The sequence below is a fragment of the Schistocerca piceifrons genome, chromosome 5 (assembly GCF_021461385.2).
Source record: "Schistocerca piceifrons isolate TAMUIC-IGC-003096 chromosome 5, iqSchPice1.1, whole genome shotgun sequence".
Taxonomy (NCBI): Eukaryota; Metazoa; Arthropoda; class Insecta; order Orthoptera; family Acrididae; genus Schistocerca; species Schistocerca piceifrons.
Window position 1 is genome coordinate 12,874,887 of NC_060142.1, and position 15,390 is coordinate 12,890,276.

Sequence of the window (15,390 nt, forward strand, 5' to 3'; positions counted from 1 at the left end):
GATACGGGTTTTTACATTATTCATAAATATATAAACACTATATATATATATATATATATATATATATATATATATATATATATATATGTAAAACTAAAGCAGAGGTACTAGAACGTAATTATATTGTCTTACAAGATAAATAATATCTCTAGTGAAGTTCCACCGGAAGCACTTTTTTAACTGAAGGCAAACGTATTTTTAGTTCAAGATAGTGGCTCTAAAACATTTTCCACCAGCAATTTAAATTATATTTCATTGTAGTAAGTGGCTCTAGGCATTTTCCACTACAGCAAGTAGGTGAACACATATTTCTCGGTATAAAGATCTTTTTTTTTTTTTTTTTTTGCACAGTCAAGTATATATAAAGAATTTAATTGGTGGAACTCACATTCTTAAAAAACTAGTTCTGACTGGATGGCTAGCGGCAGGTGAAACTTACAACTACTACTAATATCAAAGCAGATACGAACTGCGAAAATTGTATTTTCGGCTTCTTCTACTTGATTATAAGAGGTGTAAAATTTTTATCTACTTTCAGTAATAGCGACGAAAAAAATATACAAATATATATAAAGACTTTTTTATAAATGGGATTATTTTAGTTTTTTTATATTTTTTATGATTTTTTTTTTTATAGAATAAATAATATTTACACACATGCACACTTAACACAGGCTCACACACATTCACACAGACTCAGACATGCATGGAAGTACGCAAGCTGATACACACTACAAAACACTCTCATCCAGTATTTACACTATGATAAAGGGGTCATACTACTACTCTGCAGACAGCCTCGCCGTCTCTCTCTCTCTCTCTCTCTCTCTCTCTATCAGAGTCCCCCACCCCTTCTCTCGCTACAAGTGAGTAGTGTGAGTACGGGTGAGTTTCAGTGCCGTCATCACAGATGACCCTTTTATCGTCATGAGGCGACAGACTGATTTTAAACTGCAGCACAGTGTACACCTCGTACGCTAACGATCGAACACTTGTTTGCCGTACCATACGCGGCGGCTGCAGCTCAGCACCGCGAACACCACCACGTAGGCACTCAAATAGTCTTCGATAGACAGGGCTCTCGAAGCCATCCGCCGTACCCCCTTAGCCCGTCTCTGAGTGGGACCTTCCAATGTGCGATATGCATACATCTTGGACCGAAGACCTACAAACTCCACAATCGGCAATCCATTCGACCCATCCTTCATGAGACCGATAACCTTCTTGTTTTGTGGAACAATACCATAAGGATTATCGGCCGCATAAGAAGATGTGTCGAATTCATTGGCGTGGTACCTAATTACTTCATATGGATCGCAGTTCTTCGCCCAATAGATGAAACTATCTGTATCCATATAAAGTAATTTAGGATTTGCGAAATGAGTTTTCGCAAACTCATAATGAAAGCGGTACATGTGGAGTTTGGATAGGTCTAGTATGCACATCCCCACATAGATAGGTTTAGTAAACTCTACTGCAGTTTAGCCATCTCCACAGCAACAAAATTCTTATTGAAAATAGTGACCCGTTTAAAATTTGGTCTGGCAATGCATTTTCGTACGCCATAACGCCCATCCCATTGCGTTCTAATAAAAATTTCACGCCGTTCCCTCAAATTCTCCATAGTTTTTCCGAAAATTGAATTATTCATTGAGTTATAAAAATCTTTCTCAAAGTCACACGACGCGGAAGTTCTCTGTCTCGTATTCAGATCAATATACTCCTTCAACCAGGGGGACTGCCTGAAGGAGATGGCCCGAGTGATTTTAACCAGCTCCATACCCAAGCTGAGGCATTGCTGGAGGTTATGATAATGAACGATATGCCTCTGCTTGCCCCCCAGCATTGTCATCAGTTTCGGTGTGGAACGTCCTCGCGGAACTAGTTGCTCTTGACACAGCGCCAAATCGGCATGCGCGTCATGCAAACTAATAGGATATGTGAGTTCTGCCTCTACAACATGCCCTACATCAGAATCGGCGGCCATACCCCCCCCCCCCCCCCCCCCACTGATTTTTCCACCTAATCCCTTGCATTCATCTTCGGACAGCCACGTAAACTCGCGAATAGGCATACATTCCTTCATAGCATGTCCGTATAAGTTATTCACATCGAGATACAATATATAACTTGAATCAAGGGATGCGTTAAACCTGTCACCCGTCCGTGGGTTATTTGCTTTCGGGTGTCTGTGAGTACATTGGCAGAGCCCCCCACGGATCCCTCGCTCAAAGAAAAGAAGTATGTCAGGATCGGTCAATAATTCGATACTGCACTTCGTTTTCTTGAACATCGCGTCCCAAGACAACCCCGGTGCCGTGTAATAAAAGGCAGGGTCCAGAGAATAAGTGGTCATACATAGACTCCGGAACTTCTCGAAAACGTCCGCAAGCAAGCTCACGTCTGTGTCCATGTAAAGACGTGCGTACTAAATTAGAAATGTTGAATTCCCGCCAGACATTCACAGCATGCTCGTACTCTGCATTCGTTATGGTGTCGCCTGTGAGGTTGCTGGAGAATCCAGTTATGTCGGGTAGCCTGGTTTCGTCGAGTTTGGCCATACTATCCACATACTCATATGGGTAAACCCCTTTCCTAGTCACAAGTTGAAACTTTTCCTCGTCGGGAAATGCACCTCGAGTGATATGCATATCCGCCGGAGGTAGAGTTTCAACAAGTTTCTGTAGTGGTGCCTGCATAAAACGTAGTGTATCGAGGAAGCGCAGCGTAATTCTTGACGTCATTCGTTTGGAGAATGAAATATACTTCTGAACGCTCTCAGGTAGGACACTCACCTGATCTTTCTCCAAACCGAAATCGGCCAAGTGCTCAACTAGAAAATGAGCATCATACCCACTTAAATTATGAAAGAAAACTGGTATGTGCCTAGGGAATTGGTACTTCAAATTGCGCGCATTGTGAGCAGCGCCACGGAATTTCCCTGTAAGATGACAGTGGTCCTTACGAGGAGTTTCCGCTTTTCTGTCCAACGGCAGCCCACAAATATGACACTCGGTGGGTTTATTATACAAATCTTCATTTTCCTTCGATTTGGTCATTGGAACGTTGCCGCTGTACAGCTTATCAACTTCCAGTAAAAATTTTTCAAGCTCAGAGAGCAACCAAATCGATGGATTATCGCCGACGTAAAATTTGTATCGGTTAAGGTTGGTGTCATATGACGATACAATTTGGTACGCTGCGGCATAAGGTACGTGTTTTTCTGTAAAGGTGGTGTGTGACCATCACAGCTGGTCACAGGAGCGAGGAGGCATTCAAAGTTGGCGTATACTACAGACGGACACCGCTCCTGGTGGTGAGCATTCCTAAACTTTATGAATTTGTATTCCTCCGTGGGCATAATAACACGTACCGCATCCTTGGAAGTACAGTCTACTAGATGCGTAGCTAATAACTGTTCAGAGGAGAAATAATTGAGGCACCTTAAACAAATATGTTTTACACGACAATTAGTTGATAGTTGGGAGGAAAGGAGTCGCGACATGTCCTTGATCCAGACATAGTGATAATTGTCACCTTTAGAAAAGAGCAGCATGTTTACATGCAGCTGACGCTCACCGGCAAATTTTGAGAAATGGAGGGGGCCGACTACGACATGCTTGTCTTGCTCGTCTGACTTGCTTTTCTTCTTCTCCAGGCCACAAACGTGCACCGATATTCCGGTGTTTTGTGCCTCGAATTTAGGTATGTCCTGGATCTTGACGGGGAACTCAATACCATGCAAGTTATAATGTGTGCTAATATCACTGACTTTGTATGTGCCTGGACGACAAGGACGATCTCTATAATTATAATTTCTCTCGCAAGCCAGGATTGATCATGCAAAACAAGCGTGATCTTTTGTATTTTGCACATTAATGCATGCTTGTTTATTAGCTATATCTTTAGGGAGTCTGATACAGCTAGACCCTCCATTTAACGGATCGTGGACATGTATATGGATGTCCAGGTGCAGAATTCTGCTGAGTGTCTTAGCTGAGCCTTTGACTTCCATCTCGGAAAAGTGGCCCAATATGACACTCAAGGTGGATTTAAGAAACCACTCGGCGATCGATGTGCTCCGTGTTATCACGCTATTATCCCCCCCCAAAGATAATGAATGCTGCTCTCTTCCTGACCAGACTGAACTTTGGGGGGGGGGGGGGGGGGTGCGATAACTCAATGCAGAGCATTGCACTGCACTTAACGGCAGGATAACGCGGATTATCGACTACCCTGAGGAGCTCGGTTTCCAGGACAGGGAGGCATGCGTTTAAAAATCCAACAGGATCGTCGTACCCCCCTGCCGGGTTTTCGATGCGAGTGACCGAGATTCGCTCCTCGAAGGCGTCGGCAATCGCCGAGTACTGCAACTGAGGTATGGTGTCACCGACCTGATCTACTTCACTAAAAGGGCGGGTTAGAGAACTGCCACTAGCCACAGGATGATCACTAATACTATTACTGCTAATGACAGTGGGGGTCCAGCCGGTGGATGACGGTGTTGGCGATGGTGCGTCACCATCATCATTTAATGGGAGGGGTATGCGTGTTGGTACACGAACCTTGCGCTGGCGGTGTCGTGGGCAGTCAGCGACCGCTCCCCTTGCGGGCGCTGTAGGCGCCCAGTGCGAGCAGCCGGGCAGAGGTTCGGCGATCTTGTCAGCTGCAGCTTCGCGCACACGTGCCGGCCGCTGCGAGGGACCCCTGGCAGTGCTGCTACCCGCTTGTTGGGACGCCCATGGACGGCAGATAGTTTGGGCCGCCGCCGCCGCCGCCGCCGCCGCGGGCTGTCTAGCTGCGGTGAGCGGTGCGATGCAAGGCGGGGCGTGTCCTCGCCCACCCTCGAGCCCCGCGCCTGCAACCGCCGCTCGCGGAACACAGGCAATGCCGTGTGACATACCTGTAACCTAAATATAAGTTTAATGATCTGGATTTAAAAGAGGGATAATCAATAATTATTATTATAACAGTAAATAATGGAAATTATTTTGGACTAATGATGAAAACTATTCACCTTCTCCGATCTCATTCCACGGCTTCAGCAGTTCATTGCCGCATTCGACGAGCCCCTCAAGCCAGTCAGGCGTGTCCAGTTCGTCCTCATCTACAAAGTTATTACTGTGTTCGGCTCCCTCGCTCTGCGTGGAATTAGGATGATCTAGAAACAAAAATATATTAAGGCTAGATCAATACACTAGGAAGAAGGGTATATATTAAAAGAACAAGAAGAAAAAATTATTTAATTTTTTAGCGAGTATGATTTTCATTATTATTAGCGATGTACTTACATTCACGACGAGCTCTCTCCATTTCGAGTTGGCGATCAAGCTCTTCTAGCGCTGGGCCGATGTAATCTAGATAGATGGAGTATAATGAGTATAATATAAAGTAAAAAATATTTGTAGAAGAAGTTTGGTGATATAGAAATGAGAGGACGAAGGCAGATGTATATAAGAAAATGAAATCTTTATAGAGAGCGAGTATAACAGACACACACACACACACACACACACACACACACACACACACACACATACACGCGCGCGCACACACACACTAAGTGAAAAGCGGATCTAGAGCCATCCAAAACAGATGTGGCGCTCGTACGCGGAGTTAAAGGGTAGAGATATCAAAACATTGAAAAAATGTACTTACCAGGTAATGGAACTTGTTCAGGAGAAGGCTGATTGACGCCACCCGCTCGCTCCTCAGACTCGATGATAAAGTCCGCGAGTTCAGCTATAATAATGAGATATATAATTAATAAGGAGAATGTACAAGATATAAAGGAAAAATGACAATTAAAAATAAAAATTATTTACTTACTCGATAATGGCGAATCGTGGAGTCTAAGTCTCTTCGCAGCAGCCTCCTGGGTGTTGTTAATTCGCTTCATCTTGATAAAACAGATACAGCATACACACACACACGAGAACAAACGCACGATGCGATGGACAACTGAAGAGTGAGAAAGAAGACCAGGGGGTGACTCCTTATATAAGTGTGATTCCGTAGTATCACATGATCTTAGGATGAACGAATGGCTGTTTAGAATTCTGTGGGGGTGGTGAGTGAGTTCACTAGCGCCCCTAGTAGCTGAAAGCTGAACTAGTCAGATGGTTCCTGGACATGGTGGAGGGCTGACCATTTTATAATTTATAAAATTATACACAAATAATTCATAGTATCAGTGAAGATCTTATTTAGATTAGAGGGAGGATGATAGTGAGATCATTATGTGTGTGGTAGGATGAATGATTATTATTATTACTATTATTATTATTTAAAAGTATGTTATATAGGCGTAATTGGAGGTTGATGGTATTAAGAATGGCGTTGAAGGTAATGCTTTTGGAGATGAATATTGTTAGCTATTTTTTCATTGGCGAGGAGTTTATGGTAGGGAGCGAATATATTTTGAATGAATAAAGGGAAGGTTAAGTATTTTGGGAACATATAGAATTCGAGTGAGTTGAGAAGTTTGCTAGGAGCGTGCGATGGCTCCCGCATGTGCGCGTGATATTGACTTGTTAATTTCTTTTATTTGAGTTCAGAGCTTCGTGTTAAATTGACTTGCGGAGGTACGTATCTTGACGGGAGCGACGGTTCACGCATATGTGTGTGTTTTCGAGAAGATCCTGGATTAGGTAATCGGAGTATTTGGGGTGAATAATGAGAATCGGGTGATCAGTTAACTTTTCTTTGTCCCACAGAGCCACGTGGTCGATCGCCCGTTGTGACGTCAAGGAAGTTTCCAACTTCGTAGCAAACATTCCAGTTCGAGCGTATCGGTTCCTGTCTATCGGTGAGAGAAACGCAGAGTTTATGGGGCGAGAGCATAGTTTGTGCTCCAACATCACACGTGCTGGTGGCGCCATGGAGTCGCGGGCGTGTGGCCGTGGCGTGAGGGTGCTTTGGACAAAGCAAGCATGTCTGTTCCTGTCCGTCGGTGCTGGGAATTTGCGAACTTTAGGACTGATATAGCTTTTAGTGTGTCATGTGATAGAACTTTCCAAACATCTTGGGCGATTATGTGAGGTAGGTATCGGCAGGTTGGAACCTGTTCAGAAAAAAAAAAAAAAAATTGGGGTGTAACGGCACGCGGTCGACAGGAACATCGTGTCCGGTGTTAAGTGCTCTCGGGCGCGGCCGACCATTTGTGGCACCGCTCACCGCCTACCTGATGCGCTGGCCGTGGGGGGGCTGTGCGGGCACCGTTGGTCGCTTGACGTCAAACTCGACAAGTTCCATCGTGTCCAGCGTCAAGTTCTCACGGGCGGGTGAGGATGTTTACGTAGCCGGACCGTTTGTGGCGGCGCTCGCCGTCTCCCTGGCGCAGGCGCACTGGCCGCCTCACGTGACACGCGTAAGCAGTGCCTCTGCGCGCTGCCAGGGGGTGGCGACGATTTGAACTAATTCAGTTGGAGCGCGGACGTCGTGGTGGCTGCACTGCGATATCAAAGATGTGTGTGCTGACTGCGTTGGAGAACAAGTGATGACCGTACTGCTTGAAATAAAGTCTTCAGTCACTTCCCCCCTGCAAAATCAAAGGACGTGAATTACGTTTCTATAAGTGCAGTTTATTATTTGACGCGATTATGATAGGCTACCAGTGAAAAAAAGATAAGTGATGGAGAAAGCTCGTACGTGTGATCAATTATGGTGTTGGGGATTTGAACTTGTGATAGATTTTTGTTATGGATGTAAGGAAAATGGCTTTCTCACCGAGAAAATCGGACATCTTGAATAAATAATAAATGATAATAATACATAGAAGTACAGTTTTCGAGAGAATATCATGTTGGAATTTGAATTTGGCGCAATTTTCTAGTGGAGGTAGGCCTATAATAATAAATGATAATGAATGATAATAAATAATAATAAATGACAATGAATGATAATGAATGTTAATAAATGATAATGAATAATAATAAACAAGAGTAAGGTTTTGCAGCCATTACCGTGTAGGAATTTGAATTTGGAGGGAATTTTCTAGTGGAGGCAGGCCAATAATAATAAATGATAATAAATAATAATAAATGATAATGAATGATAATGAATGTTAATAAATGATAATGAATGGTTCAAATGGCTCTGAGCACTATGCGACTTAACTTCTGAGGTCATCAGTCGCCGAGAACTTAGAACTAATGAAACCTAACTAACCTAAGGACATCACACACGTCCATGCCCGAGGCAGGATTCGAACCTGCGACCGCAGCGGTCGCTCGGTTCCAGACTGTAGCGCCTAGAACCGCACGGCCACTCCGGCCGGCTGATAATGAATGTTAATGAATGATAATCAATAATAATAATAAAGACAAGTACAGTCTTTGCATGCATTATCCTGTTGGAATTCTAACTTCCCGCCATTTTTTTCTTCTGGAGGCTTAGGTTAGTGGACATAGCACAATTGGGGTATTTTACCGCCAAAATTCAAACTTCCTGCCATTTTTTCTTGAGGTTAGGTTAGTGGACATAGCACAATTGGCCACCATCTTGGATGACGTCATGCGATGTTGCAAAGTCTACGTGCCGCCATCTTGGATGACGTCATCGCCGCCATCTTGAATAAATTTGGCAACAAGGCAGCGTGGCCTGGCGCATACTTAGTCCCCCTACATCGGTTTGGATCCCTACCACGTGACAGACACAGACAACTGAGGCAGGTAGGGGCTCTGGTACACAGTCCGTCAGGGATCTGGACACCAATGGCAGCTGTCAACCCTTCTGACGACTGTCTTGCACACATCGCATCGCTCAAAGTAAAGAAGTAGTGTATCTACCTACCATCCATGTGGTCCCCAAAGACAATTTTATTTTTGCACCATAATATAATTGCCTTTTCTCTTACTCCCAACAGAAAGGATTTAAAGTACAAAGGGCAAGTGGCACTAGTGTTGTAACCTAAATATACATAGCTCACACAGTAGCATTACTGATCTAACTTACAGGTTGAGAACGAGCTTAGTTCCATTGTAGCACAACACTTTAAAGAAAACGAAACACATCTGTGTTACTTATCAAAATGCATAATAATTTGTTCTCTGACAACAAAAAACACACATGGGACTACTGCTGATCTAATTTACAACATAACATGCACGTATTATTGCGAATAGTTTGATCTTTGTACCAAAGCAAACACTGTTATTAGCTAAAACCAGTGCCAAAGTCAGCCATGCATTGTAGTGACTCTCATCCTTGGGTAAAAACTTTATCTTGCAGTTTGAAATCTTTTGCTGATAATGCTAATGACACTTAGGATCGCCATTTTACAGCAAAGTTGTAGCAAATTATTCAGTACATCACCATATTACAGCAAAAATGAATCAAATTGCCCCACATATCACCATCCTATAGCAACATTGCAACACAAACAAATTGCACTATACAACACCATCCTACTACGTAATTGTAACATATTAACCCAGACATCGCCTAGTTATAGAAAAATTGTAACAAATTACCACCAACATTATGTAACAGCAAAATTATAACTGGTTGCCCTATACGTCACCATCTTACAGCAAAACTGTAACACATTGCTCCATTCATCAACTTTTATATCAAAAGCGTAACAGACTGACAGATAAATCGCCATTTTTAAATTAACTGGAACTAATTATACCATACAACGATGTATTACAGCAAAATTGTAAGAATTTATTCTATATATCATTATTTTACAGGAAAACAGTAACAAATGCTCCATACATCATCAGGTTCCATGTATGGTACAGCATGTATGTGGACTAGACAATTTAAAAATGGTAATCGTTAGGTTGAAATTATGTCAATTGGGAAATGGTGAAGAGTTTTGGCATGAAGAATTGGACTTCTGGGCAAGGTGAGTACAGGGTAATAAACACAAAATCAAACAAGGATAATGTAAGAGTAGGTCTAAAAATTTATGAGGAAATAGGAAAGCTGGTAAGCTCTACAAACAGCAGAGCGAATGGATTATCATAGCCAAGAGGGACACAAAACCAATGCCCATGACGATAGTACAAGCCCATGCTCCAGTTAGGAAAGCAGCTGTTGAACAGATTGAAAAAATGTATGATGAGATAAAATAAATTGCTCAGGTAGTAAAGGGAGATGAAAATTTAATAATAACACAAGACTGGCATTCGATAGTAGGAAAAGCAAGAGATGAGAGATGACATTATGAGAGAAGCAGACAATCAAATAGGTGACAAGAAAAGGCCAAGTAGAGAATATTGAGTAACAATAAGATATTTAATTTAAACGATGAAAAAGAAAAGTGTCGTAAAAATGAAACATGTAAATGGGAACATATAGGAAGGGGTAAATAAAACTGTTTCGGACGAGTGTAAACGATTGGACGTGAATCCGTGGCAGCATTAACCAGGAGGGAAAGACCTGCAGATACTTCCAGCAGGATGAAACAACCGCCAATACAGCCGGCCGAACGTTGGAGCACATTTACACACTCTTCATATCTGAGAGAGCTGTTGTCGGAGGTCATTTAGCTCGCGGCACTAGATGGCCACCCAGGTCACCCAATCTGTCAGTGCGCGACTACTTCGTGTGGGGAACCTTCGAGTCTAAAGTATATCGGAACAACACTCTTAGAACTGTAGCAGAACATTTCGGATGAGATTGCAGCAATTCTAGCAGTCCAGTTTCAATCCGCCTTCAGCAACTTGCTGACCAGGGCCCAGAAGTGCCAAGAGATGAATGGTGGTCATTTCAACATCTACTATAGTCAAGTTAGTTTTGTATTTCATTTCCTCTGCTGTGTTTCTTTGTACCCCGGAACTCTGTTCTCTGGGTTACTTTAATTTGCCCCACCCGTACATGTACAAAAAATGAGATTGAGTGGAAGACCAAAATTGCTAAGGAGGATTGTATAGAGGATCAACGCAAAGCTATAGAAGCTTGCGTAACTAGGGGAAAAACTGATGCTGCCTGTAGGAAAATTAAAGGGACCTTTGGATCACAGAGAAGCAACAGTATTAATAACAAAAACATAGATGGCAATCCAGTACTAAGAAAAGAAGAACACAGATAGCAATCCAGTACCAAGAAAAGAAGGGTAAGCTGAAAGGTGGAAAGGTCTGTATAAGCTCAACGTATCTGAGGACAATTTCATAGAAATAGAAAAAACTGAAGATGATGATACGAGAGAATGACATTGCGAGAAAAATTTGACAGGGCACTGAAAGACGTCAGTAGAAACAAAGCCCCTGAAGCAGACGACATTCGCTCAGATCTTTGGAACAGCCAGCCATAATAAAACTGTTCCACTTGGCGCTCAGGGTACACCATGTAATCAAAAAGATCCAGGTAGCTAGTAGTCGACGTTAATATAAGGTTAGTCCACCCTTCGCCATTGTGATGGCTTGAAATCTGCTGGGGACACTTCAGTGAGGTGTCGCAATGTCTGTGGGGGAGCGGCGGTCTATTATTCCTCAAAAGCCTAAACCAGAGAATGTAATGATGTTGAATGCTAGGTCTGGAGCAAAACTGGTGTCCTTATCCCATAGGGTGGGATTCTGGGCAAGTCAGTCCACAGACCATTACCGTAAAGATTCTGCTTTATCAAAGGGCGCCTAAAATCATCTCCGAAATCTTCCTCTGCTACACACAATATACAGTTGAAGTAAAATGTGTTCACATCCTTGCACATATAGTGCAATAAATGGACTACACTCTAAGCGTGAGAAACAGTCCAAAAATAACACCACCTCCTTCACATTTCACAATCGGAGTTAGACATGATGGCAGACACCATTAGGAATGCTAAATCCGCATTCGCCGAATCCAGAAGGTTCCATCGGATTTCCACAGGGTATAGTGTGATCACCCATTTTCAGTTATCCGCTGTCCAAAGGCGTTCCTCTCTTCACCACCTCAAGCACAAACTCCAGAAATCTGTTGTTAATGGGGAGCTGCTCCACCAGTGCACCCCAATGTTCTAGACTCCCTGTGCGCAATCATAGTGCCTCCTAGACTGGTAGTAGCACTTTGGAAAACACAAATGATTCCTTCCATTGATTTCATTAGACTTTTTGCAGTTACAGTGCTTAAAGGTCCCTGTCAGTCACTACATCAGATCTACTGGTCTTGATTAAGATGTCGTTGTTCCTTCGCAATTCCACTACTAATCACATCACCCATAGTCGATTAGCGCAACTTCAGAAGCGCCGTTAAGTCCCTGACATCCAGAGACTAGCCCACATTCCAAGTCACACAGCCCTCCTATACGGTCCATTCTGCTGTTACTGCTTTCCTACTGACTGTAATCAGAGAGAGCGAAGGACTAGAAAGAGCAGTTGAATGGAATGGATGGTTCCTTGATGAAGGATTACAAGATGAACATCAGCAAGAGTAAGGCAGCAGGTGGTAAGTTCCTATGGGACCAAACTGCTGAGGTCATCGGTCACTACTTAATCTAATTTAAATTGACTTACGCTAAGGACAACACACACACCCATGCCCGAGGTAGGACTCGAACCTCCGACGGGGATAGCCGCGCGAACGTGGCAAGGCGCCCGAGACCGCACGGCTACCCCGCGCGGCCCAGAGTAAAGCAGGGGTACTGGCTTGCAGTCGAATTCTATCAAGCGATGTCGAAGAAATTAGATTAGGGAATGAGGCACCACTGGAAGTAGACAGGTTTTTCTCGGTTTTTCTGTTTGGATGGCCCAATAACTGATGACGGCCGGATTAAAGGGGATATACTCGTATAATGTAGGATGGCTATAGCACTGAAAGCATTTCTGAGAAGGAGGAATTCATTAACATCTAGTACAAACTGAAGTCTGAGGAAGTCATTCCTAGAATTATTTGTCTGGAGTTTAGCTTCGCATCAAAGTAAAATGTGGACGATAAACAAGCCAGCACAGAAGAGAATAGAAATTTTTGAAATGTTGGCGAACAGAAAATACTGAAAATTATGTGGATAGATCGAGCAACTAATGAAGAGGTACTTAATCTAATTGATGCTAAAATAATCTGAAGGCACAACGAGTAAAATGACGGATCAATTTGTAGGGCATATCCTGAGGCGTCAAGGAGTCCTCACTGTAGTAAGGGAAGAATGTGTGGCGAGTAAAAGCTGTAGAGGGAGATGAAAAAAATGAACGAAGTGAACAGGTTCAAATTTTATAGTTTTACAGAGATGCAGAGCCTTGCACAGGATAGACTAGCGAGGAGAGCTACATCAGACCAGTATTCGACAGAAGACCGCGACAACAACAACAACAATTGGCAAAACATGTGTGGAATGTTGATTCTTTCCAGCAAGGTATCCTAGCAGACTGAGAGCACGCCAGAGGGTTTTGAAGGTGGTTTCCAGTTCCGGCATTCGACTCGTTATCAAGGAAAATCTCCTGATATCCTTGATCAGAGACTATTTATAATTTATCCCTGAGAGAATGTTGTCTATCGTGTCACACAGAATAAAAATTTGCGTGTGTTTTGGAACTTTCAGTCAGATTAAACTACTAGTTTGTCTTGACTTACACCTTAATATTTTTGTGAAGAAACGTATAAAAATACGACCAAAATAATAATACGTATTGATTGTTGATTCCTATATCATATTTATCTGTCAAAGTCGAGACCTAGAGCAACTGGGAATACGTATTTAGCAATACTAAATCTTCGAATACTGTTAGTTGATTCATTACATGTCTTTGTAGCAAGATCGCATTAAAGTTTCCATTCAACACACATGGTGGTTCACTTACATTGATCACACAACTTACACTTTCCTCCAGAATCAAAATAAAAGTGTGTCAAGCAAATGATGTTTTGCTGTGAAGAGGATATTTACCGAAATGGCTACCTTTCTTGTAACGTCCTTCGATACTTGCCTTGCCAGTATTGATCCCTCATACATTTCTGTATTTTCTCGTTTTGTGGTAGATTCGTGTTGATAACACCAAGTCTTACACCTGTAATTCTTCTTTTCAGAAGAAACTTGCCTGCATTTTCTGTTTCAATTGAGTGACGGCAGGCGTTCAGTTGGTGCCTTTGCTCGGGAGTCGTCGCGTGCAGCGCTAACTTCTCTGTCCTACACATCACTCTGGAGAACGGGTCGAACTCTCGCTTTAGAGACTTTGTCCGTTGCGATTTGTGACACAGCTGTGTTGACGCACAACAGCCGCGCGTCCACTACTTATCAGTGCCTGCCCACAGTTCACTGGTCGAGTGCACGACTCTTGTTCATAGTTGTTCGTTGAAGCCAAGCCGTAATTACAACGCTGATGTCACTTAAGCACCAGTAATAAAATCAGATTCAGAGCAAACTGAATGGTCACTGCACATTCTCGGTATACGAGTAGCATTCCTACCGTGTCTTAGTCGGTGTATGTTTTACTCACACAAACTTTCAGCTAAAGACTGTTGACTGAATGGCCAGTATTCAATCTGCTTCTTTGCATTAGATGTTCAATAGCTCGAAGACTGCAGCAGAAAACGCATCTCTCTGCCATTATTTCACTTGGGATTTTAGATACACTTGACTCATCCTTTGTCATATGTGTAAATGGGAGTAGGTATGGCCATGCCCACTTATCTATCGCGTGGCGCGTGGCAAACTACACACACACACACACACACACACACACACACATACATGCATACCTTTACGTATGATGTGACAAACCTAGATGGTGGTAAGCCACGCCTCTCTCCTACAGTCACACTGCAGTATTTTACCACGAAACAGCCTAGCACGTTGCATTAAGCTACGAGCCATTAAAACGAAAAACGTCAGACAGTAAATAGTCGCCAAGTTAAAACTATCCAAACCACAACTGATGCAGTTATTTTTGAAAGCATCTTACTCCAAAATCTTAGGCTTTCAGGAACGAAGGAAAACAGGCAGTGTTCATTATATGGAACGTAAATGGATGAGCTTTTTAATATTAAGGAACAGAATGGAAACGATATTTTACCATTACTGCAGTTGCTAAGTTTTGAAATCTCTTTGAAACAAAAAAAAAAATACCTGCAAGATCTTGGAAGAAGGTCCTTTTATTGGGGAATTAGATCAAACGAATGGTACAGTTATCTAGTTGTATTGTAACTCTAACGAAAGTACATGCAAAATGGTTTTGTTGATCATCTTCATCAGCAGAAGCAGCTACGGTAGTGTTACGTACAGGCCATTTCATCAAATCATCAGAGAAATACCTCTATCCATGCCGAATATAATGAAATAAACATTGAATGTCTTTCATTTTGTTCCTGTTAATAGATGCTGGTACAGTGTACGCTTTTTCAAAATTCAAACCAGCAGACACTTCCAGAAGTAAAAAATGTTTGTGTATTGAGGGTGTATGATGAACGTATTCCATTGAACCAGATGATTGCTAAGCTCATTACTGAGCCAAGATGGGAGCGATTCCT